The 26,607-nt window shown below is 39.3% G+C and overlaps 1 protein-coding gene across 6 annotated transcripts in view; it reads right to left on the bottom strand.

Moving 5' to 3' along the window:
- IMMP2L (inner mitochondrial membrane peptidase subunit 2) overlaps positions 1-14,902 on the bottom strand; it is a 750,329-nt gene extending 735,427 nt beyond the window's left edge. For 2 of the 6 annotated variants that reach the window (XM_081800240.1, XM_081800245.1), the window contains exons 1-2: positions 14,840-14,902; positions 14,245-14,317 (exon numbers count right to left, since the gene is read on the bottom strand). The gene's annotated coding sequence lies outside the window, so the exon portion shown is untranslated. Of the gene's footprint in view, positions 1-14,244; positions 14,318-14,644; positions 14,664-14,780; positions 14,820-14,839 lie in introns of those variants that run through there. The other 4 variants (XM_081800244.1, XM_081800241.1, XM_081800242.1 and 1 more) reach the window with 4 other exon arrangements.
- Between the last annotated feature and the right edge of the window lie 11,705 nt (positions 14,903-26,607).

The raw sequence follows: 26,607 nt of genomic DNA, 5'->3' as shown, positions 1-26,607 counted from the left end.
GTGGTTTTTATTTGCATTTTCCTAATGATTAGTGACACTGGGCACCTTATCATGTTCTTATCAGCCACTTATATATCTTCTTTGGAGAAATGTCTACTTAAGTCCTTTGCTCATTTTTTAATTGGGTTATTTTGTTGTTGTTGTTGAGTTATAGAAGTTTTTATATACTCTGAATATTAACCCCTTATCAAATATATGAATCATTGAGGTTTTTAATTTACCTTTCTATTCCCTAATTTTCCAGAGTAGATTATATGTAATATAGAAATACATTTTGAGTTGAATGTGTTTCTTTCTTTTGAAAAAAATTTTGTATAATATAAAATTCAAAACATCCAAAAAGAGTTATATAATAGAAAATAAGACACCCTCCCCTCCCTGTTCTCCTGCCACTCCCTGGAGGCATCCTCCTCTTTCTAATTATTCCCTCCAGAGATATTCTGTGCATATACAAGAAAATGTGTATCTTAATTTAGTCTCCTTCAAAATATTAACCGACTATTACCAATGTTCTGCACCTTACCTTTTTGACTTAATAATTATTCCATTTCAGCATATATAAACTGCCTTATTCTTTTTAAATACTACATATTCTACTATATGTACCATAATTTATTTATCCAATCTCCCAAGAATGGGCACTTAAGTTGTTTTCGATTCCTGCAAAGAATATCTCTAAATATATATTATTTCGTCCAAGTACAAGATCTGTAGAATAAATTCTAATAAGAAATCAAGTGATATGTGTATTTTAAGTTTTGATAACTATTTCCAAATTGGTCTCAATGAAAACTGCAAAAATCCATACTCCCATTAGCAATGATGACTCTATTTCTCTCTATACCCTCAATAACACACTGTGTTTGCAAAATTTTTTGTTTCATTGCCAGTCTGACAGACTACTAAGTCTAATATTTGGGTCATTCACAATCCAACCTCAATCTACATGATGTATACCTCATTTCACTGCACTACTCTTTATCGTGCTTCAAAGATACTGCATTTTACTTTTTTTTTTTTTTTTTTTTTACAGATTGAAGGTTTGTAGCAACCATGCATCAGGCAAGTGTATCAGCACCATTTTTTCAACAGCATTTGCTCACTTCACATCTCTGTGTCACATTTTGGTAATTCTCACAATATTTCAAACTTTTTCATTATCATTATATTTGTTATGGTGATCTGTGATCAGTGATCCTTGATGTTACTATTCTAATTGTTTTGGAGCACGACAAACCATGCCCAGAAAAGACAGTGAACTTAATCAATAAATGTGTGTGTTCTGACTGCAGATGTGGTGGAAATAGCACTTTGTCATTCCTTTGGCCACATAATATATTTTGAAGATAAAAAAAGAACTTTAAATTAGTAGACATAGAAAAATGAGATTGCTATATAATAAAAATGTTAATAAAAAAGGACATGACTATTAGAGTTTTATCTTGAACTAAACAACATTGAGCATTCTCAAACTCAGAAGTGTAGAGTTTTCGGTAACTATAATGCATTAGTATGTCACTGACCATTCATCTCTCTAAGTATTTTAAACGAGAAGGACACTTTGAAACTAGAATTGTATTTAATATATCACTTGCCTCAAGATTGCAACTTCACAAGACTATTTGTAGCTTCTTCCCCCCAGATCTTTCTACCTAACTCTGCCTTGCCCTCGTGGCTTCAGTCACACAGAGATTGGTCACAAGAACTTTAGAATCTAGGCTTTTCTTACTATAAACAGCAAATAATGTGTCTTTGACTCTATACAGAAGGTGGCAATATAATTTGTGCTTTTGGAGGGGGACTAACATCTCAAGCTAACAACTAGGTAACAAATATGATTAGGAGCCACACACACAAGCTGAATATCCCAAAGTATATACCTTTCATAATAAGATACAAGCAGGCTTAATCAATAAGACATTTTCAGAGGAAAAAAATGCATTTTTTTCTTAGACACACCCAAATAACCATCTTTTCAGCAGTATTGCCTTCTTTTTTTTTTTTAAGATTTTATTTATTTATTTGACAGAGAGACAGAGATTACAAGCAGGGAGAGCAGCAGAGGGACAGGGAGAAGCAGGCTCCCTGCTGAGCAAGGAGCCTGATGAGGGACTCCCTGAGCCGAAGGCAGACGCTTAACCAACTGAGCCACCCAGGTGCCCCAGCAGTACTGCCTTCTTAAACCCACATCATTATTTCCCTTTATTACTTGTCTGCAAACCAAACAAACAAACAAACAAAAAAAAAAGAATTGAAATGTAATAACTAAGTATAACTCATTAAGCGATTAATTCCTCACATTTCTTTATAACAAGTTAAAATTTACATATGATTTTGGGTTGCTTGGGTGGCTCAATCGGTTAAGCATCTGACTCTTGATTTCAGCTCAGGTCATGATCTTGGGGTTGTGAGACTGAGCCCCATGTCAGGCTCCGCACTAGACACGGAGCCTGTTTAAGATTCTCTCTCTCTCTCTCTCCCTCTTCCTTTGCCCCTCCGCCCCACTCTCTCTAAAAAAATTTACATAGGATTTTAACAAATAGCTCATATAGTGCTCAAAAATAACCTATAAAGTATATGCTAGCTCCACTTTTCAAAAAAAAAATGAAGTTCAGGGGTGCCTGGATGGCTCAGTCAATTAAGTGTCCACCTTCGGCTCAGGTCATGATCCCAGAATCCTGGGATTGAGTTCCACATCAGGCTCTTTGCTTAGCGGGGAATCTGCTTCTCCCTTTCCCTCTGCCACTCCCCCTGCTTGTGCTTGCTCTCTCTCTCTCTCTGCCAAATAACTAAATAAAATCTTTTAAAGAAAATGAAATTCAGAGACAAAAAATTCACTTTCACATTGTTCATAGAGCTAGCACTCAAAACCACATTCTTTTCCCCATACATCACCACTTCAAAGTCTAGAAATTTATATTTAATGTCTATTTTTTAAGTTTTAAAACAAAGGTTTTAATGAAATATTTAGAATATTAACATCATGCAGTCATACATACCACATGTCTCAAACTATTAATTTCAAACTTAAACTATTACTGTCATAACTCAAGTGTTCAGACTATAGAACTTCTCTTACATGAGAAATAGACTCATAAAAAAGCTAATTAGTTTATGAAATGCCTCAAACTATCCTTATATAATGATACTAAATAGTTATTATCAAACAAAACTAAATAATAATTACTTAGTATTTGAATCTGACACTAATAAAACTCTTATTAAACAAATAAACTCTTAGAAAAATACCAAAATGCTTTATAAATAATCTGCTACACCAGGCAAACTAAAATTTAAGGAAATAAGGCTACATATTGTATGATTCCAACTACATGACATTCTGGAAAAGGCAAAACTATAGAGACGGTAAAAAGATCTATGGTTGTCAGGGGTTAGCTGGAAGAAGATAGATGAATAGGTAGAACATGGTGGACTTTGGGACAGTGAAACTAATGTATGATACTATAATGGTGGACACATGCTATTACACATTTGTTCAAATATACAATAGAATGTATAATACAAAGAGTGAACTCTCGTGTAAACTATAGATTTTAGGTGATAATGCTGTGTCAATGTAGGCTCATCAGTTGCAATAAATTTACCATTCTGGTAAGTACTGTTGATAATGGGAGAAGCTATACATGTGTGGGGGTGGGGGTATATAGGAAATATCTATACCTTCCATTCAATTTTGCTGTAAACCTAAAACTGGGCTAAAAAAAAATCTATTTTTATTTTATTATTATTATTTTTTAAGATTTTATTTACTTATTTGACAGAAAGAGACACAGCGAGAGAGGGAACACAAGCAGGGGGAGTGGGAGAGGGAGAAGCAGGCTTCCCACGGAGCAGGGAGCCCGATGTGGGGCTCGATCCCAGGACCCTGGGACCATAACCTGAGCTGAAGGCAGATGCTTAATGACTGAACCACCCAGGCGCCCCTAAAATCTATTTTTAAAAATTAAGACAAATTTTAATTTTTAATTCTGTGGCAACTCTAATCTTTTCCTACCACATGTTGCTTTATAGGTCCACTGTTACCTACTCAGCAAAGAACACCTTTGACCATCAACCCTAACCTTCAGCTGAACTCTTCTTTATATACTCAGTGCTCCTCACAATGCCTGCTCTGCCCCTTGTAGCCCACTCATCCTCGAACATGACATTGGTAGAGTAAGTCCAAAGACAGGGAGAAAATTTGGTACAGACAACCAACAGAAAAGGCAGGTAATGGAGAAGGAAGGAAAGAATTCCTGAAGAGGACAATTAGCAGGGAAATCCACATGAGAGAGCAGAAAGGAGAAAAGAACCTGAGATGCTATGAATTTACTGGTCTACATAATGCGAAAACCATATGAAATTAAATTATTCTAAAATGTAAAAGATGATATTACAAACATTTCCCTTCTTTAAAAAAAAATCTTTGCTGTACATGATTCTAAAAGTAGAACACTAGAACTTGATAATGTGTTTACAATGTGTCCCCCAGCTATAAGCAAGATGATTTTTCAAAAGCTGACCATAAATGCTACAAACATTTTTCAAAAGAAAGAAATATAAAAGGGTGTGTGTCAAAGTGCCATTACAAAGACCTAGCTCTCAAAATAAACTTTGGATAAAACTGCAAAGATTAAATTTTTATGGTTTATTACATGGAAGAAAGATGTACACTTTTATCTTCTGGGCATTCTTAACCTAAGAAGTCAAAAACCTGGTATGAGTTACCAAACTGGGCAGGAGTACAATGAAATTCTGAAACAGCCATACAGGAATGAAAATGGAGTATGTGCGCATGCTGCTTTGGTCATCAATTAGAACAGGCTAAGCACCTGGCAGATCCAAACATCTGAGTCATTTAGGAGAGGCTAAAGGTTATAGTGGCAAATCAGGGACCCGTTGGACAGGGTTAAAAATGGTTCTGGCAGGAGCCACCACCACCATCAATACCACCCGAACAAATAATGACCCTCTGCATCTGAAATTTCAGGGGAGGCATAAAGACTGGAGTTGTGCTAGTGATCCAATTCAGTTCGGCTAATAGCGATTAAACAACAATGAAGTACTAGGCATTAAGTTAAAGGTGCCATAAGACAATGAAGAGTAAGATGTAGCCCCTACTTTTAAAAGTTTCCAGTCCAACATAGGGTGAGACACGTCCACAAATGACTATAATCCAGGCAAAGTAGAACGAACGCCAAGAAAGAGATACAAAAACAGACATTCAGAGATTTCATCAAGGAGATAGACTGTCTAGGATAAAACCTATGGTCACTCAGTTTACCAACAGGGTCTTGTTATGGTTACTTCCTTGCTTATAATTTTCTCCCACTATATGTACTACTTCTATACTAGAAGATGTGAAAAAACTTGACAAATTTATCTGCTGCTTTAATGTTTCACAAATGATTTTCCATAAATTCTTCACTGAAATTCAAAGCTATGCCATGCCCGGTAGAGACTATCATCCTGTCAGGCAGCCAACCCCCCATGATGGTCCCCAACGATACATGCCTCATATCCTGTATAGTCTCACTCTGAATCGGGGCTGGCCCGTGAGACCAATAAGACATCAAAAATGGTGGTGTGTGACTTCCAAGGATAGGTCATAAAAGGCACTACAGTTTCCACCTTGGTATCTTGTATGTCACTCTGGGGAAGCCAGCTCCCATGATGAGAGCAGCCCCTTGGAAAGCCCCGTGTGGAGAGGAACCAAATTGCCAACACCAGCTTGCCAGCCATGTGAGTAGGCACTTTGGAAGGGAACCTTTTAGCCCCATGCATGTCCTCCAATAACTGCACCTCCTGCTGGCATCTGACAGTAACCACATGAGATCCTGAACCAGATACACCCAAACTGCTAACCCACAGCAAACATGATAAAATAAATGATTACTGTTGCTTTCAGCCACTGAGTTTTTGATTATGTTACAAAGCAACAGAGAACAATGCATGTGAGGCTCAGAGAAACTAACTTATCTACTACCATTTAGGAGTGTGCAGGGAAACCAGGTCTGGAATCCAATCTCTAGGCTTTAGGTTCAGTTTTCTTGCCATTAAACAATACTACTTTTCAAGTAAAATAAGTTACAATACCATAAGGATGATCATTTCTATGTGATTATACCACCAGCATTAATATACCAGGTATCCCACAGTAAAAAAAAAAAAAAGACACAGCACATGTCCCTATATACTTGACAGACATGATGAGACCTGCAATATAATTGAATTCATGGTATTCCATGGTACTTTTTACTGTCTTCTGGAAGATTTCTGTTTTTTTTAATGTACAGATTTTAAAAATAAAAACCTATTTAGAACATTTAATACTCAACAATCACATTACTGACATTGAAAATATTTATATACTTTACAATCTTAATCACAATAAACAGAATTAATTAATTAATTAATTAATTAATTTTAAACAGAATTAATATGTCAGACAAGAAAAGCTCAACAGCGGGGCGCCTGGGTGGCTCAGTCGTTAAGCGTCTGCCTTCGGCTCAGGTCATGATCCCAGGGTCCTGGGATCGAGCCCCACGTGGGGCTCCCTGCTCGGCGGGGAGCCTGCTTCTCCCTCTCCCACTCCCCCTGCTTGTGTTCCCTCTCTCGCTGTGTCTCTCTCTCTGTCAAATAAATAAATAAAATCTTTAAAAAAAAAAAAGAAAAGCTCAACAGCTGATTGTTTAAGGACTTGCATTTTTTCTTTAGGTCTTCAACATTTTAGCATTACACAAATGTAGTAAATAGAGCAGCAAAATGTTCATGACAGTGATATCTTAAATTCCAATCCATAAAATTGTTACTACCTTACAGGACAAGGTAGCCAGCTCTTAGCCTATCTACTCCTGGAGAAAGTCAACAGAATATTTCATTGTCACAACCACAACTGCATGTAATGTCCCTTCACATAATCACCTCTTTTGACCCACACGATCCTACAAGGTGGGGCAGATTTACTACCACTCCCATTTTCCAAAGGATGATGGGGCTTAGAGAAGTCTAAGTAACTTAACTGAGGACACATGCTATTAAAAAGAATCACAAAAATCCAACCTATAAAAAAAAAAACCCAACCTATAACTTTTTAGCTCCAAGTCCCAGACTTTTCTTCTGCACTGTATTTTAGCCCAGAGGTTCTCTACCCAGGCTGCCATTAGAACACCTGGGGGCACTTTGAAAAATATCAGTACCTGAACATCATCCCCAGAGATTCTGATTTAATTCCTCTGGTCTGTTTTAGGCATCTAGCATGTAATAAACCAGTGGTGGTAAATTCACAGAAAGCTTAGACTACAAAAGGAGAAACTGCAGATATCTCTACATGTAAGCGGAAACATCTTTATCCCCCAAAACTCCCTGAAAGACACAGATATCTTGCAATAAACCAAGAAGAACAAGGAGGACGAGGAGATGAAAAACTCAAACCCATTCTGCCACTACCATGGGGCCACCAAAGAGTATTTTATTCCCTCGATCCCACTCCTTGAACCTCATCATCCCATACCTAAACTCTACTGCAAGTTCTAGCTCAAGTGTTGCCTCCTGTGTGAAGTCTTCAGGATCACACAGAAGAAAGAAGGCCATTTTTTGTATCCATCTTACTTTGAACTTCTATAATAGCATGCATTGCTTAAGTCATTTACTTACACATCCATTTCACTCACTGACCTGAGGAGTCCTTAAGAGCAGGATCCCTATCTCATTCATCCTTCCCATCTTATGTATCTTTCCATCTTCTACAGCCTTGAAGATTGCAGATACTAGTGTTTGCTAAATCAGATCGTTTTTTATGTTTGGCATGGTTAATTCCCCCTTAGCCTCCTGTACACACTACTTTGAAATTTTTCAGTTTTTAATAGAAGAAAGGGGACTTTTTTCCCCCACAGGTGGATTAGGTCAGAGAATAGTGTATGCAAAAAGGCCAGATGTGGGAAGAGCAAGTTTAACAGTGGAATTCTGGGCCAGAAAAAAAAGGGTAAATAGGACATTTAGTATGCATTGTTTGTTTGTTTGTTTTAAAGGGAAGATTAGGCAAAGACAGTGACAATCTGATTTTTATCCACAAGAAACATGAAAAAGAACCACCTTTTCAACACCTCCCTGTCTATGGGGCTCTTTCCTCTCAGCATACATACATGCTCTCTCTCCCCTCAAAAAAAGAAGTCTGCCACAGTGGTTCTCATCCTCGGACATGTATTAGAATCCCTTGGAGAGCTCTGAAAATTCTGGACTGGAGATCAATGAAGTCAGAATCTCTGAGGAGGGGTCCAGGCACACCTACTCTCTCCTCACTTCCTCCCCTCCTACTCACTCCTCTACCCATGCAGTGTAATCTCTGCCCCCACCAGTCCAATGGAACCACTGACTTCTAAGAGGCACTTTATAATCTTCATTGTACTTGATGATTCCTAGCATTCCATTTTTAATTGGGTTCTACTTCTTGAAACTCTGCAAGTCGGCCTGAAAAGTTTTGCTTTCTCTTTCCTCCCAGCCTCTCTGGCCACTCCCCTTCAGCATCCTTTTATCTGTCTTTGTCTTGGTTTGTCCTTAAAATTTCAATATTCTTCAGGACTTACTCTGAGCCCTTTTCTCTTCTCTTTCTATGCAGTTCCTCTGAGCACTTTTGTCCTTACCCACACCTTCAACTACTCTCCATATACTAGGCACTCAGAATTCTGCATCTCCAGCCTCCACATCCCTTGTGATGCTCTAAGACCTCATATCCAACTGCCTCCTAGACAGCCCCAACTTACCCAGGATATGCCCTACAAGCAAAGTAATCACACGTCCCAACCTGAACCCATCAGCTGCCTCTCAGACCTGCTTCCTCTTCACTCTTCCCTCTCACTACCCAAAAACCTGGTGGCTATTCCAGCATCCTCACTCTCCCATTCCTGTTACATTCAAACAGTCACAAAAACCAGCCAATTTTCCCTCCTCCTAAATATTTTTCCTAAACATTCTTATTTCTAAGTATCCCCACTACTTCCAGCCTTGTCTTGCTCTCAGGTTCCCATTATCCATACTAATGCACTGTCTGCTTGGGCCTCCAGTCTTGCCTCCCCACCCGGCACCTTGCTCCACCCCCAATCTACCCAACACACTGCTTTCACGGTGACCTTTCATGTCGCTCACAATGCTGCACATGGCAGAGGAGGTGTGCCCTGACTCAGCTATCCGGTTTCATCTCCTTTCACTCTTGACTTTGCCCTTCACACTCTAATATGACTGACCTACATCTAGCTCCCTGAACACACCAGGCCCTCATAATGCCATACAACTATTCATGCTATTACCCCTGTGTGGAAATGCTCTTTGCTGCTTGTCAACCTGCCCACTTCTACTCAGTTCTCAAGATTCAGCTCAAACATAACCACTGCTAAAATCCTCCCCTGGCATTTCCATCAGGGAACAAGAGCTCCTGCTAGCCTTCCTTTGCACTTATATCTTCGTTAGGGCAAATAGCACACAATATTTGAACTGTTGGTCAAGATGTCTATTGTCCTACTAGACTATAAGATCCTTGATCAAGAACAGTGACTTCATCTTTATATCCTCAGCACAAGTTCAATGCATATAGCATATAGTTCAAAAGAAATAAGGAATTAATGAACTGTAGGCCAATGAAAGGATAAGAAGATCAACTGGACTTCAAGTATAGAAGAAGTCCAGATCTTAAGGAAGTACGGACATCTATTATTAAGTCCCACCTATTAAAAATATAGAAATAAATGATTATTCAGGTATTATCAAGGTTAAAAAAAAAAAGAACTTATCAATAGACTAATCAGGCAATAAGGAGGTAAGAATCTCCAATAGAGCAGCTAACAAAAGATCAACTGAAAGGTCAGCGATAAAGGTGGTTCTTTCTACCAGTCAAGTTATTAATTCATAGGCCTAAGTCCATGGACTGATCAAAAGACTGGCAACTTCCTCTGTCAGTTCACCACTCCTCCCCTTTGTCATTATTCTCCATAGCCTCTTCCCAGCCCCCACTACTAAATCCCAGATTCCAGGGGTAATTTCCCTCTGCTGGAGCCACAGGTCCTACCAGTGGATTAGTCTAAGATAAAAGGCAGGGGCTAGGGGATTGGCAATCTTTATTCTTGTGGCCAGGACCTAGAGGAAAGAAATGAAACTACTATTTACTGAGAGCCAGTTTTATACTAGATATTGTGCTACTTTACAAACACTCACTAAATCTCAGAGTAATCACGAGTAATTATCCCATTTTACAGATGAAGAATCTGTATCCAAGATCACAGCTAAGTAATTAGAGCCTACCTGAAAACCCAGAGATAACAGCCTCTAGAGTATTTCCATACTCCTGACTACCTCAAAATGAAGAGAGATGTGGTCTAGCTATTCTAGGCCAACCTCAGAATATATCACTCTCCAAAACACTATTAGAAATGTTGGCTAAAGGGCGCCTGGGTGGCTCAGTCGGTTGAGCGACTGCCTTCGGCTCAGGTTATGATCCCAGGGTCCTGGGATCGAGTCCCACATCGGGCTCCCTGCTCTGCGGGGAGCTTGCTTCTCCCTCTCCCACTCCCCCTGCTTGTGTTCCCTCTCTCACTGTGTCTCTCTCTGTCAAATAAATAAATAAAATCTTTAAAAAAAAAAATGTTGGCTAAAGTCTATAGTGTACCACTAATACATAATGGGCATACAGTGAGTTAAAATAACTTTGGTGGGGCACCTGGGTGGCTCAGTCAGTTAAGCATCTGACTCTCAATCTCAGCTCAGGTCCTGATCTCAGGGTAGTTTTTTAAAAAAACCAAATAATAATAAGAAAAGAAAATAGCTTTGGGCCCTGATCTGGAAATCTAAATGCTATTTGTTATTTTATTCCTAGAAGTACACTGTTCAACATTACAAAAATGGACTTGAAAATGAATTTCTGGAATACCATGGGCTCTTAAGCAAGGCTTTTCTTTAAGAATATTTTTCTTCCACAAAAAGTCACCAAGGATAGAAACTACTTTACCTTGTTAACTTGTAAGAACAATGACACTAGAAGACACCTACCTGTGAGAAGCGTGCTTATCTGACCAGGTGCTCGTTTATAGTGTGCTGTCATTTGAATAAAACATTACACTAAACCCTACAGACCAGAGCTTATGATAGAATGCCACAAACTACAGCAGTAGCTGATATGCCTATAATCTACTGACAAAACGTACTCCTTAGCAAAGTGAAACCAGATGTCTCGGGTAAAAATCTGATGTCTATGGACTTGTCTTTCTTGGCTTCCAGAGCTGTATTAGATACACTAAATACACAGCTTAGCTGTATATTAAACCCACAACTTGGTAAAATCATGACAGTCTGGACATGAAGCATCAGCATTTTTATTGTAATTCCTATAAACCAAAGACATTTCTGAAATAGAAATCCTAAATTTAAGCACTCAGCTAAATGCAGTACTATGTCTTTCCCACGTTAAGAACAGTGTCAGAGCTTTTTAAACACGTTTATAGGAACTCTTTCCCTTCATTTTTCAAGCTGACGTTTTTTAGACATGGTTGTGGAATGATTTCATGATGGGGGGAGGGGATTCAAACCACATCAGGTGTCAGTCTTTGTCCCAGAAATTCTAGGATCAGATTTAACAGGTGATCACTGTGAAAATGCAAACGCCCACCTCAGGAACTAAGTATGAGATACCTTGCTTCAGTTGCAAAGAAGATCATTAACAATGTGATAGGTGACCAGATAAAAAGGGAGGGAAATTAACAGTTAGTATCTATATGCCAGATGCTGTTTTTTGCATACTTTTTAATATACTCATTGTTCTGTTTTGACAGGTGAGAAATTAGGGAGCAAAATTTTAAGTGGCACAAAGTGGCAGTTAATGAGGTAAGAGCCAGGACTCGAGCCCATGTCAAAAAGACTCTAAAAGACGTGCCACTTCTACATGAGGACTGGGCGTGGAACAAGGAGTGGTGTTACATAGCCAAGAATATGGAGGTAAAAGACAGAAATTTACAATTTTGCCAAATAGTAACACATAATCATGAAACAAAAAGTTGAAGAAACACAAATAGTTGAGAGGGTTCCTCTGAGAGTCAGTTCATAAGAGACTTACTTTCTACCTTTTATATCCCTGCAAGACTCATTTTTAAATAACTTTTTTTAATCCTATATATCCTTTGTAACAAGAAAGTCATCTTAAATAAAAAATGAGGTTAAATGTACAGAAACTCATACAAGTGAACAGTCTAGTATTTATTTTCTTAAATGCATTATCCTTAACACTCCATGTTTTCTCATCTTATGTGATCTTTATGGAATAATTCAAAATACTATCCTCATCTAATTTTTTATACTGATACATTTCAATACACTGCAAAATGACTATAGCACTATAATAGCGCTCCAACTGGTCCTAAGGGTTAACTTGCCTCAAGCTTATGCACTCCTTGCTTGCTGACCTAAGTCCCTTGGTCTGTAGCCAAACTAACCTACTTTCCTTGAGATTTGCAAACAAGTGGCCTTTTGAGGAGTGAAGGACCAAACTTTCCCAGAAGATAATGCCTAATCACATTTGAAAACAGCTGCTGCTGATGCCAGCAAGTCTATTCAGGATCATGTCGACATACCAATAACCACCTGGGCCCCAGGTTCTCCTGCATGGAGCGCCCCCTGCCCCATTTTTCACGCCTTCTCCTTTAAAACTCTCCAGCTTCACCTGGCCTGGGAAGATGGTCTTTGGGACATTAGCCCACCATCCTCCCCAGGTTGCCGACTTCCTGAATAAAACAATCTTTCCTTTCCCGCTTGTCTCTCACCTGTCTCTCAAGTATTGATTTTCAAGCTGCCAGCAGCCAAACATGAGTTCGGAACTGATTCTCTGTCCAGTAACAACACTATTCTAAAACAGGACACAAATCACCATGGTCAGTAATCCTTTAAAGTTTATCACTGAAAGTACTAGAAGGCAGAAAAATAGCACTGTCCCCCCACAACACTGTATAGACCTGCACATGACTAAGATCAATAGTATAGGGAAGGTCTCATACAGTAACACTTAAGTATTCCGAAAATCTACAGAAAACTGGTGAAAGGCCTGCTCCAAATGGCCATCTCCAAACCCAGTCTCATGATTTTTACCGTCCTACTTATGTATCAGTGTTCCACACTTTGGTGGGAAAAAATAAATACCTACTGAATCAGTGAATGAACCCATCATCAATAAACAACTATTTTCTGGTTTTTCATAAATTATATGGTTATCTATCACTTGAGTCCAAATAAGACTGGTTCAGGGCACAGGCAGCCATTGTCAAGTTGCCACAGAGTGCAATTCTAGCTTTCCTTCATAAGTATCCAAGAATGGTTTGCTACATTCTTGCTTGTGGCTAACCTGAATTTTAGCTAACTTAAAATGTTTTATATGGGACACATAGGATGCATAAGGTATTCCCAACTTTCTGAGAGGGGCTGTGTTTCATTTCACCAGTAAGAAGGTAGGAGTGGTACATTGGAGAAGTAATGGAAAATTTGCCCTAAAGAACCACTGAAAGAGATCATGCCGAAAAATCACAGCAAACCCCAAGGGTTTCTGTGCGCTGTTTGGCTACTTTTCAGAAGTGAATAGAATATTTGTGAGGGGGTATCAAAGCGAAAGTCAAGAGTAAAAGACCCAGCCTGGTAATATCACCCCCCCACACCAAAAAAACAAAGACAAACACAAAAAAACAACAAAAAAAAACTTCCTCCATGAGCTTGTGAGAAGATCGCAAAAGAATTTCAACAGTTACCATATTGCTAATTAACTTTACCCTTTGGCGTCCTAAAGAATTTTTACAGGAGTCTCTTTTTAAAAGGTAAAGATCTGTGGGTGGGGTTTCTGTCAATAATCAAGCAGGACCATGATTCTTCAATACAGTCTCCGGGATTAATCACAGCTTAGAGGAAGACATAGACTGGAGGCAGACAACTGCAAGACCCACGTTCCAAAGACGGGAAGGGTAATGACAGTTTTCTGTCAAGTGGCTATAAGGGATCTTTGCCAAGCTGCCAAACTCCCAGCCAGCTCTACAGACTCTAGGCCTGAAAAAACTCTTGGGTTTGGAGCCTGTGACCCTTGAAGGTGGGCCTCAGGTTCCTGATGAAATGGAAGAATCTGGCCCCTAAATCCCCCAGGAGCAGTTCTGGATCTAGATTTTTCTCTCCCTTGCTCTTTCTTACTATAGCCCTAGCTCCTTCCACCCCTGATCATTCCTTACTTACCCTTTCTCCCGTTCTTCCTCGGTGAGAAGGGGTAAGTGGTTATTTTGTGCCCTCGCCCAATTTGGCCAAAACCCTAAAAGTAAAAATGACAGAGACAGGTGCTTTAAAATCCTGATGTTCAAGCCTCAGGAACTCCCACCACATGCCCAACAGTTCAAAGCAGAGGACAGCGCGTCCCCACAGCGCTCCCTCACGGCCAGGGCTTGGAGCCGGAGTTGTCCCCTAAAAGGGGGACGAGGAGAGGGCGAGATCTTGGGGTGCCCACTTGGCGGGGAAGAGCGAGCCGCCTCCCGACTAGGTGTCGCCGCGGTTAGGCGCCGGTTTGCAACCACAGTTAGCCGGAGGAGGAGGCGGCAGGGCCGGCCGCCGCGCGGGCCCTCAGATAAACACGCGCACGCACACATGCCCGCGACACCGCAGGACTCGCGGCCGAGCAGCCCTCAGCCTCCCAGCAATTCCCGCCCCGCCGGGAGCCGACTCCACCGGAAGGGTCCCAAGCCCAGAGGACCGCCAGGTGTCGGCGGCTGCGGACCCACCCACCCCCTGCAGCCTCTCAGTGCCCCCCGAACCGCCGCCGGGCTCCCGCCCTCCGCACCCGCTGCGCAGCTCAGCCCAGGGGAAGTCCCCACGCTAGCCCCGCCCTCCGCCAGTGGAAAGCTCCGCCTCCACTCCCGGGCGCGCGGGAGCCGCGCGAAGCTCCGCCCACGGCGGAAAGCCGGCACCGCCCCCTCCTTCCCCCCGGCGCCCGCCTGGGTTAGCCCTAAAACCCGTCGTGGATTTGCAACGGATCAAAAGTAACACTCATTCAGCAAGCAATAACTGAGCCCTTACTCTAAGGTCTGCACCGTACTAATGACTGAGAGGACAAGAGAGAGCTGAAACTCTGTGAAACTGTGTCTTCAGCTCCTCCCCTTGCTATAGAGGTCAGGAAACGGAGACCCCAGCAGTTGCTTGGAGTGCACAATTATAGTGGCAAAGAGCCTTTCCAGTGCTCCCCGGTCTGGACTCCGTTATTGCGTTTTTTCTACTAAAGTGTACACAGGAAAACGATTTCAATTTTGCTTTCTCTAGGCAAGCCAAAAAGAATAATCCAGAACACGGAGTTTACTTTGGAAAAGCTGGGATTTCCTCCTAAGCTTTTGTCTTCAAATGGTACAAGCTCCCTAAAAGTTAATTAACATACAAAAAGTGTTGCTAAATCTGACTGAATTTAGTCACTAAGATTCATCAAATGTGCTTAAGAAGCTGAAGTCACCTGGAAAGGCTATAGTATAGTGTCTGATGCCAACTATGTGCCATTCTGGGAAAGGTAAAACTGTGGAGACAGTAAAAAGATCTGGGGTTGCCAATGGTTGAGGGGCTGAGGGGAGGGAAAAATAGGTGGAGCACAGATTTTTATGGCAGTGAAAATATTCTCTATGATACTATCGGGGTGATACATAGTATTATACATTTGTCAGACCCCGTAGAATGTACAATACCAAGAGTGAACAGTAACCATACACTATAGACTCTGGGTAACAATGATGTGTCAATGTAGGTTCATCGATTGTAACAAATATACCACTTTGGTGCTGGGATATTGATAGTTGAGGAAACTGTGCAAATGTGGGGTCAGGGATATATTGGAACTCTATATTCTCTGCTCAATTTTTCTGTAAAACTGCTCTAAAACATAATCTTAAAAAATGAAGCTGGGGTAAATCCTCAGAACATCCCATTTTCTTCAAATCCATCAATTAAATTCTAACCTGAATATTTGGCTTTAACTGTGGAGTTGAGATATAATGATTTGTCTTCTTTTTTTTTTTAAGATTTATTTATTTATTTATTTGAGAGAGAGAATGAGATAGAGAGAGCATGAGAGGGGGGAGGGTCAGAGGGAGAAGCAGACTCCCCGCTGAGCAGAGAGCCGGATGCGGGACTCGATCCCGGGACTCCAGGATCATGACCCGAGCCGAAGGCAGCCGCCCAACCAACTGAGCCACCCAGGCGCCCTGATTTGTCTTCTTATATTCGAACATCCCTCCATGTGGCATTAATGTCACCAGAGAGAAAATGAATCATATATGTATTCCTCACTAAGGAACAAAATTAAAGTATGGCTAGACATGTCTAACATTCAAGGAGATACCTAAGCAAGGCTAACCTGAAATAATTAAATTTACAAATTCTATGAATATATTTGTATTTCAAATCCATTTCTATTCATACATACTTACAATTAGTAAGCAAATAGTCCAAGGTATCATAGAGGTTTTTAAACTTTTTCGTCTCAAGATCTCCTTACGTTTTTAAAAATGAGAACTTTAAAGAGCTTTTTTTTATATGGGTTAAATATGTCTATATTTACTGTATTAAAAATTAAGATAGAAAAATTTTAGATATGTGTTTAATTCATTTTCAGAATAATAGACCCATTACATGTTACTATAATGAACATTTTTTGAATAATGACTATATTTTTTTAAAAACTCAGAAAAAAAATAGACTTTTCTACATTTTTTGCAAATCTCTTTACTATCAGGTTTAAGAGAAACAGGTGAATTCCCATATTCTGCTTCTGCATTCAATCTGTTGCAATATGTTGTTACAGCTAGGATATTATGAAGAAAAGCAGCCCTTAGTCAAATTTGTAGTTGAAGAAGGGAAGACCTTGCAAACCCCCTAAAAAGAGTCTCAGTAACCCTAGGGTCCTCCAACCTTACTTTGAGAATTGCTGCCAAATAGCATTTTGGATTCATTTAATTCAATATTATGCATTCCCACACCAGTCCGCTAACACTTGAAATTATAGCCCTTCACTTATTCCAAACTAAAACTCAAATTTGACAGCTCTTATCAAACCATCACCTTTCTGAAAGTTTTTTCAAAGCTTTTACTATAGCAACTCTGATGAAATTGATATTCTTACTTGAATACATATGAAAACATTTGAGATTTCATTTATATCCTTCATTTCAAACTTTCTGGGAAATTTTCAATATAAATTGTGCCACCTGGAAAAATGAAACATTGCTATACAGTTATTATTCCAATTTTACATATACTTATAATGAAATGTGTGCATTTCCTTTTATATAAATAATTTGAAAGTGAGCTAAAAATATATATAAAACAAGTAATTATAGTTTTATTTATTACCTAAACAAATACTAGGTTCTAAAGTTACCTCCTTGAAGTAAAATTTTAGATATATAAGCTTTCATTTTTACTACAAATAAATAATGTAAGCAACTCATTCTGGGTTTTTAAACATAATTTCCAACTAAAAGAAACTGGAGAAAAAGAAACCACCTGCCCAGGTCTGGGGCAGGATATATAGATGATAAGTATGAGATGTCTTGTGCCACAAAGAAGAAATTCATTTATAACAAATAAGAGTGTCAAAAGGTCACAAACACCAAAACTACAGAATCCCTTTGGCCAAAGATGGGACAATTTGAACACCAACAAAAATAATGAATGCAATCATTTGAAACATATTGAATATATAAAAATCCAAGAGCCCTTAATGATACTCCAAACGTGAGAAACCAAAACCAAAACAAACAAACAAACAAAAACAATTGGACACTTTTGCAAGCAACTAGGGCGCTAACTCCATATTCTATAGAAATGAAAACAAAGGAAAAGAATGAGAATGCATATTGCCTTTCCTGTTTGAACTGTATTACAGAAAATCAAATGGCTGTTGAGGGGAAGGTGTTTCTTATAATAAATGTGAAAGAAATAAGAGAATTGGAAAATTGCAATTTAGCAATCCTTTGTGAAGTAAATGATTCAGGCAACAATCGTCAGTGGATGAAACCATTACATGAAAAGGTCAATGATATACTTTACAGTGGAAATCAGGGTGTTCACTACCTCCGTCTAATAGTCTAAGTAGTGCTACTGATGAGACTCCAGACACTGTGTGCCTCCTTATCTGACGCCATCTGAAGCACTCAGCACCCCCTTTCTTGCAAACAAAACAAAACGAAATAAAAAATGGAATCTAAGCAAGCCTTAAAACTGACTTCCTACTCACAGTCTTACAGGAAACATGAGGGTTAGAGGAACAAGTTAAATGACACCATGAAGAAAGTAACAGATAAATCTAGAGTGTAAGACAGTCTGTAAAATAAATGACATTGTCTTCACAGCAAGTTAATATCGGGGACAAAAAGGAGAGGGAAAGGATGAGGAGAAGCTCTAGATTAAAGATAGGTAGCAACCAAATGTACAGTATGAAACTTGTCTGGGTCCTGATTCAAACATCACTGCAGTAAAAAGACTTGTAAGACAATCATGGACATTTGACAATGGACTGTTGTTAGACAATGTCAAAGAAATACTGTTATTTTATTAGGTGTGATAATGGTATTGTGTTTATGTAAGAAAATGTCCATCATCTTTGCAGAGACATTCTGAAGTATGGTGAAGTGAAATGACATACTCTCTGGGACTTGCTTTAAAATATTTTAACAAGAAAAGAAAAAGAAAGAAAGAAAGAAAGAAAGAAAGAAAGAAAGAAAGAAAGAAAGAAAGAAAGAAAGAAAGAAAGAAAGAAAGAAAGAAAGAAAGAAAGAAAGAAAGAAGAAAGAAAGAAAGAAAGAAAGAAAGAAGAAAGAAAGAAAGAAAGAAAGAAAGAGAAAAAGAAACGAAGAAAGGAAGAAGAAAAAGAAAGAAAGAAAAGGAAAGAAAGGAAGGAAGGAAGGAAGGAAGAAAGAGGAAGGGAGGGAGGGAGGAAGGAAAGAAAAGAAGGAAGAAGAAGGGCTAGATGACATAAATGTGACAAAACTGGGTAATTATTGAATCTGGTGATGAATATATAGGAGTTCATTGGACTTTTCCTCAGCTTTCATATATGTTTCAAATGTTTCATAATACAAATTTAAAACTAAATGTGACTGCCTTAGCCCAGATTTCCTAGAAAACAGTGCCTGAGAGAAAGTGCACATACTAAAATTTTATTGGGTGTGGAGGGGCTGGTCCTAGAAAAGCAAGAGTAAGGGGATAGGGTGAGTGAGGCAGGGACAGGAAGAAGGAAAACCTAGGTGATATATTACAAGCTGGTTATAGCTTCACAGTACAGTTGACTACTGACAACTAGGGGGTTGAAGTCACCAACCCCCACTCAGTCAAAACTCCACGTATAATTTTTGACTCTGAAAACTTAACTACTAATAGCCTATTGTTGACCAAAAGCCTTACCAATAAACAGCAGATAAACACGAATTTTGTATATGTATTATATACTGTATTCTTATAATAAAGTAAGCTAGAGAAAAGAAAATGTTATTAAGAAAATAATAAGGAAGAGAAAATATATTTACAGCACTGTATTTCTCGAAAAAAATCTGCTTATAAGTGGACCTGCGAAGTTCAAACCCTTTTTGCTCAAGGATCAACTCAGTATACAGTTGACTGTTTGATCACAAGGGGCATCTCAGGAAGACTGTATGAAACCACCAGGCACAGTAACCGTCCTTCAGAAGAAGGAAAAACAAGCAATTTTTTCTATTGGATTCTTCCTGCCTTCTGTCTCTCATCCATCAATGTTTGTTCCACAAAGCAGGGCAAACATGTGGAGAAGAAGGTTGGGGTGGGGGGCGGGGTGGGATTGGGCAAGAGAATGGAAACAGAGAGGCAAATAACTGGGTCTCATAAAGTGACTGAGATTGATTTCTTATAACAATTTAGAATTAAACCAATCACTGACTTTCAGGTTTAGTGAAGACTTGCCTATTAATGTAACTTCTTCTTACTGGAATAATCACTCTGCTTGATCTTTTTACCTCAGAAATTTTATTCAGGCCAAAGTCATTATTTTTGATTAACAAAATCACAATCACACAAAAGGCTGCAGAAACTAAATGTAGAGGAATGGCTCTACCATGGTGCCCTGGAAACCTTACCCATCTCCACACAGTCTGGGCGAGCAAGGCCTAACCACAGCAGATCGCAGTCTGGGTGGAACGCCTTTTGATCCTCCCGTAGCACAAGAACACGAGAGGCTTGTAAGGAGCTGCCACCAGCCACACCCTTCTCATGTGCCTCCCTATCTGTCAGGAAGGCTGTCAGGAGACACCTCCGTGCCTCCTGGGCCCTGATGAGGTAGAAAACTTTCTCCCTCACCCTCTGAGAGCAGGACTGCAGGCTATAAAACTGCTTACCTCAAACGTGGCATTGGCTCTCAAATGAAGACTGTCCAGTCATCCATGTTACAGTCATCTGGGAAGTTTCTTCAGTGTCACCTCATGGAAAATGGCATGGGGGCTGATACCTTCGGGACACTTGCTTTTGGAAGTAAGTCATAACCTGTTTGAATCTAAAAAACGGTTTATTGCTTCCTTACTGTCTGCATCTGTCTGCCTTGCCTTGCCTTGCCTTGCCAAATTCTAAGCAGAGAAGTTTTACTTTGTTTACCCCAAAGAGAATCTTTACTCTTTGCTGTTTGCTCTTTGGTCAGCCTGCAGCGTGGACAGTCAGCACCCAGTCCACAAACTGATCAGAAGATATGAACGACTTAGATTCACATTTTCAGAAACAGTATTTTTTTTCTCTAAGTGTTGTAGGATAATTTTTGATCAACGGTCAAAGAAGACTTCCTTCTCTTTGCCCTTCCTCCAAATTAATTAATGGGATATTTGTACAAGTCGGGTAAAGATTCAGACCTCCTAAAACATAAAAATCGATCAGAAGCCATTTTCAACAAAGTCCCTACATTTTCTGCTCATGGTTTGATATTATCCATGTTGGATTTTAAAGGTCTGGTAACCACTAAAATAAGAGAGAAGCATCAAAAATCAAGGTCCATGGACAGGCCCTACTTGCTCTTCCACAGATAGATGACCTACCTCCCTTTCTCATACACAAGATGATTAATAATGATGCCATCCAGCTAACACTTGGCCATTCTTACTTGGTACACTGAGGCAGGGTTCTTCTATTCTGTTATAGAGACATAACAAAGCAGCAAACAGGATAAACAGCATAAAACTTAAAGGCTAAAGAAGAGCTCATTCCTTTCATTCTTTTTTCATTCCTTTCCCTTATCATGACTTGCGTAAATTATCTCTTGGGAATGGAAAGGTCTAAGCCTTACTAAATGATTCTATTTTACCTATTTTACAGTTTACCAAAACCTTAGATCCACAAAGGAAGGAAAAAGTGACACAGAGGACCCTGACCTGCCTCGTATTTTGTCCACAGGTTTCCTGGAACTCTACAGCGGTAGCATTTGCATTCTTTTAATTGGCTTTTGATTGACAATCCTGACATATCTGAAGGAATGGCTTACATTCTCTCATGAATTAGCCAGATAATAATTACAAACCAGCAATCCATAATAACTACTTGTAGGAGAAATGATTCAAAAGAAAACTGCACATAGTAAAAATTTGTTAAAGTGGAAAAAAAACAAAACTAAGATTCATTCTTGTTGATAACTCTGAAAACTGAAAATACTGTGTTAGTAGATTTAGTAGAAATAATATAAAATAACTTATCAACAGCTTAAGCTGCTCATGGATAAAGTATATAATTAACAAATTCTCTGTTTTCTTTCATTTGAGGATGTCTTTATATCTCCCTCATTCCTGAAGGCTATTTTCACCAGATAGAGAATTGCCAATCCTTGTCTTTCAACATTTGAAGAATGTTGAGAAGGAAGAGACCACTTCTTTCTGGCCTTCATTGTTGCCAGATGAGAAACCTGCTCTCATTCAAACTGCTATACCTCTGTAAACACTGTAATACCTCTCCCTGACTGCTTTCAAGATTTTTTTTTTTTAATTTGTCTTTAGTTTGCAGAAGCATTGGAATGTCTTGCCATGGATTTCTTTGTTTTATTTGTTGTTTGTTTTGTTTTGTTTTGTTTTCTATTTAGGTTTTGCTCAACCTCTTAAATCTGCAGGGTTATATCTTTCACCAAGTTTAGGAAGTTATCAGCTATTATTTCTTCAAATACTGTAAGTCTCACATTCTTTCGCCTCTCCTTCTAGAACTTCAAGGATACAAATGTTTGCTCTTTTGTTATTGTCCACAGGTTCCTGAGACTCTGTTCATTTGTTGTTGTTGTTGTTTTTCCAATCTATTTTCTCTTTGTTGTTCAGGTTGGGTAAATTCTATTGATCTATCCTCGAGTTCACCAATTCATTTCCACTCTACAATTGAACCTGTCTAGCAGGGTTTTTATTTTGTTATTGTGTTTTTTAGTTCTTCAGTTCCCATGTGGCTCTTTTTTTATACATAAAATTTTTATTTCTTTGCTGAGATTTTCCATTTTTTCATTTGTATCAAGAGAATTCACAATTGTTAATTGAACCATTTTTATGATGGCTGCTTTAAAATCTATGTCAGTTCATTCCAACATCTCATTCATTTTGGTTTTGGCGTCTGCTGATTTTTTTTTCTCATTCAAGTTGTGATTTCCTTGTTCTTGTGTGATGGGTCATGTTCCATTATATCCTGGATATTGTGGCTATTATAAGACTCTGGATTTCATTTAGTCTCTTTTAAACAAGCAGAGCCCTGTTAAGGTGTAGCAGGAGGGCCAGGGGATTTTGTTTGTTCAGCCTCCCACTGGGTCCCACCAATACCACGGAGGCAGAAGTGAGCACTCACTCACACTGCCCCAATGTTGGCAAGTGAGGTGCCTTCCCAAAGGAAGTAAAACACTCACTCACACTGTCTAGACACCTCTGAGAGGAGGTGCTCCTCACTGACAGCGAGGGGAGTAAGCAGAGTTACAACTAGCCCTGCCTCTGGGAGTAGAGGCTCAGCAACCCACTGGGCCCTTGAACAGTGGGTATGGGGGCTCAGGTAGAAAATGGAGCCCTGACTAGACTTGATTCCTACCAACTTGTTCAGTCTTGTTGGTGCTACGTGGGGATGGAGGCTTAGCTCCCTCCTAGGCCCCACTGGCCTGAGGTTGGGTAGGTGGTAAGGTGGGAACCAAGGCATGGTTGTGACAAACTTACATCCTACTGCCTCACCTCATTAAGTCTGGCTGCTGCCAAGTATAGATGTAAGCTCAGCTCAGTGCTGGGCCCTGTTGATACCATACCGGTGGGGAATTAGGGAAGACCAGCTTCTGCCAGATGGGGGTTAGAGGTCAGCTCCTACCCAACAAGTCGGCACCTCCCTGTGTGGGAATCAGAGCGTTGCTGCCTGCTTCCAGTGAGTGGGGTGGAAAGTCAGCTTCCTCCTTGGCCTTAATAAAACCTCCAGGAGGGGAGGATGCAGTTTTTCCATTGGTGTTTAACTGGAGTAGGGCAGGTATTATCAAAAAGTTGTGGCTAAACAGGCTTTCCTTGGAGGCTTTTTGTTTTGTTTTGTTTTTGTATGTGTCTGTTGGTGCTTCCAGGTTAGAAGTTCCTGCAGGAACTTGTCCAGCACATGGGAGAGGCAATAAGGAAACCCAGGAGACCCATTGCCATGTCAACCCTCAAGTCCCAAAGTGTGCAAATAGTCCACTTCCTTTTGAACCTACAGAGTCTTCCTATGCTTATGCATATGTTGAACTATGCCTAGGGTTTTTAGTTGTAAGAATTAGGACCTAGAGGGGCGCCTGGGTGGCTCAGTTGGTTGGGCGACTGCCTTCGGCTCAGGTCACGATCCCGGGGTCCTGGGATCGAGTCCCGCATCGGGCTCTCTGCTCCTTGGGAGCCTGCTTCTCCCTCTGCCTCTCCCTCTCTGTCTCTCATGAATAAAAAAAAAAAAAAAAAAAAGAATTAGGACCTAGAAGGAATGAGGATATTTCAATTTGGCCAGAACCAGAAGTCCTTTTTATATATACTTTAAGGGAGGAAATGCAAAGAAAATATGAATTGTTGTGAACTATTACAACATGAAATCAGAAACTAATCTAAAATCCAAATTATCAAAAGCAATACCAATTTCCAAAATCAAGGCTAGCAGACAAAATAAATGACCTTAAACGAAATTATGTGTGCTATAATACTAACTTCAAGATGTTTTTGGACCCAATTTTAACAATTCCACAAATGTTAACACAAAATGATAGAAAATTTTCTATGAATAGGTCATTTGTTACAAAACAGAGATCAGGTTTACCAGATAGGGCAATTTATGCTTGTGCATTCTAAAATTTTTATTTTAGAAATGGTAACTTTTAAATATTTGTTACTTTTTTTTTTGGTAAGTAGGCTCCACACCCAGCATGGAGCCCATCACAGGGCTCAAACTTATGACCCTGAGACCAAGACCTGAGCTGAATCAAGAGTCAGACACCTAACCAACCAAGCCACCCAGACACCCCAAATATTTGTTACTTTTAAATATTTTTGTTAACATTTTATATTTATTTAGTGTTAATTTTCTTTTAATTTTTTTCTATTATCAGATAAAGATCATTTTGACATGTTGTTGAAATATATACTCCTATAACGTGCATTTATTGTTTTCTCCTTATTCTTACAGAAAACCTCTAAAACTTTTAGTACAACCCTCCCATTGAAAAATGATACACTGCTTATTATTATGGTCACCTATCATTATTAAAAACACTTAAGTACAATAAAAAATACATAATAACTTATGATTTGAAAATTCCTAGAAATTTTTATTTTTTTCCTGAATCATGAAGATATCTATTAGGAATTTGGAAGCACTATAAAAATGTGATGCTCTTGACTGATTGCCTTATTAACAAAGACTTTTTTTTCTTGTTCAATGATAAAGACTTAATCAAAATATTTTCTCTTTCCAACTCATGTGTCCAAACCTACTTGGTCATTCTAGGCATTCTGATGCAGGGAAATGATGATATATGCTTAAACAATCTGAAAACGCTCAGCCTATAGCAGAAAAGGCTTAGGTGAGAATTTCATAGCTATCTTCATATACTTCAAGGGCTGTCCTGAACAAGAGAGATTGCATTTATTCTCTGTGACCCAAGAGGATGGAATTAGGATAAATGAGATGGGAAGAAAATTTTTATTCCATATATATATCCATTTTCTAGCAACTAGAGAACTCTGAAAAGAGAACAGATTGCCTCAAGAAATAGTGATTTCCTGTCAAGGAAAAAGGCTGGACAACCACTTATTGGGGATATTATCAAAGGGCCTCTTAAGAGTTTATGATTCTATCTGTCTCTATTATCTCATTTTATTCTTCTAGTGAGATACCTAGGGCAAGTATTAAAATTACCATTTATGGATGAGAATAATGAAATTCAGAGAGTGTATTGGTTAGGATTCTTGGTAAATTATAAAAGCAACTTGAGCTAGCCTAAGCAAAAATGAAAGACAAGATAAGATTGAGTGCTATTTCACAGAACCTAAGGCCAGTATAATGCAGCAGGGCTCTGGAATGGGATGGAAGGCATCCGAACCCTGTGTCTTGACGCTGCTTCTTTCTAAATTTGCTCTGTTCTCTTTCTTTACAGATGTATTTTCTGTGCTTCCCAGCCACATGATAGGTAGAAGATATTTACTCCAAGCTCCCTGGTTTGCATCTATTATTTAAGAAACAAGCCCAGAATGACTGGCCATCTCAATTATTTTGGACTTTATGGTGTCAATTCATCACATAATTCTCCCTTCTGATTCCTAAGCCAATTGACCTATAACCACAATAAGACTGGTTTGGAGGATGTAACTTGAACTTGGGGCAGAAATGGAGTTCTCTACAACCTTCCCTTGAATTGAACACACTCAGTCACAGGCAGATTACCAAGCAACTGCATTTCTTCCATCTCAGAAGCAGGCCTGACCTGGTGAGCTTATCTCATGGGGAAGGCATGCAGGAAGTGAGCACACTCCACTTACATACATACAAGAAGAGAGAAAAGAGCTAGGTCAGAACATGCGCAACGACCCTTTTCCCAAATTCACCAATTAAGCGAAACACTCCACCAACTTCCACAGGGATGAGAGACTGAAAGATGGAGAGAAGGGAAGAAACTTTCTCCATAATATTTTCAAGAGATTGAGAATTTTATATGATGGACTAAGGCATGGAGATGGAAAGAGAATACTCTTCCCATAATTGCCAATTCCTATCTCTGGAAATAGGAAGGCCAATTGGCCCATTCTGAAATAGGTATTCATCTAGGTCCAATTATAGCTCTAGCACAGTCACTCAAGGAAAACACATGGCTGGCAGTGGATGACCATTATGGATAGGACAGGCAATTCTTGGAAAAGATGGCTAGGCAGATATCCCAATAAGTAACACTCAGGTCATTGCATGGGGAAGGCATCAGGATATAAGCACTCTCTCCTTGCACACATACAAGAAGGGCACACACTTCTATCTCTACACTACAAAGCTATTCCTGATATTTAGATCCAACTACTCCATGTTCAAGTACAAGCACACACAACAACTCACATATGTTTCCCAGCAGAA

Source organism: Leptonychotes weddellii, chromosome 12, assembly GCF_054177405.1.
Source record: "Leptonychotes weddellii isolate Sample4059 chromosome 12, ASM5417740v2, whole genome shotgun sequence".
Classification (NCBI taxonomy): domain Eukaryota; kingdom Metazoa; phylum Chordata; class Mammalia; order Carnivora; family Phocidae; genus Leptonychotes; species Leptonychotes weddellii.
The sequence above is the reverse complement of the archived record's forward strand: the minus strand, read 5'-3'. Positions and strand labels throughout refer to the sequence as shown.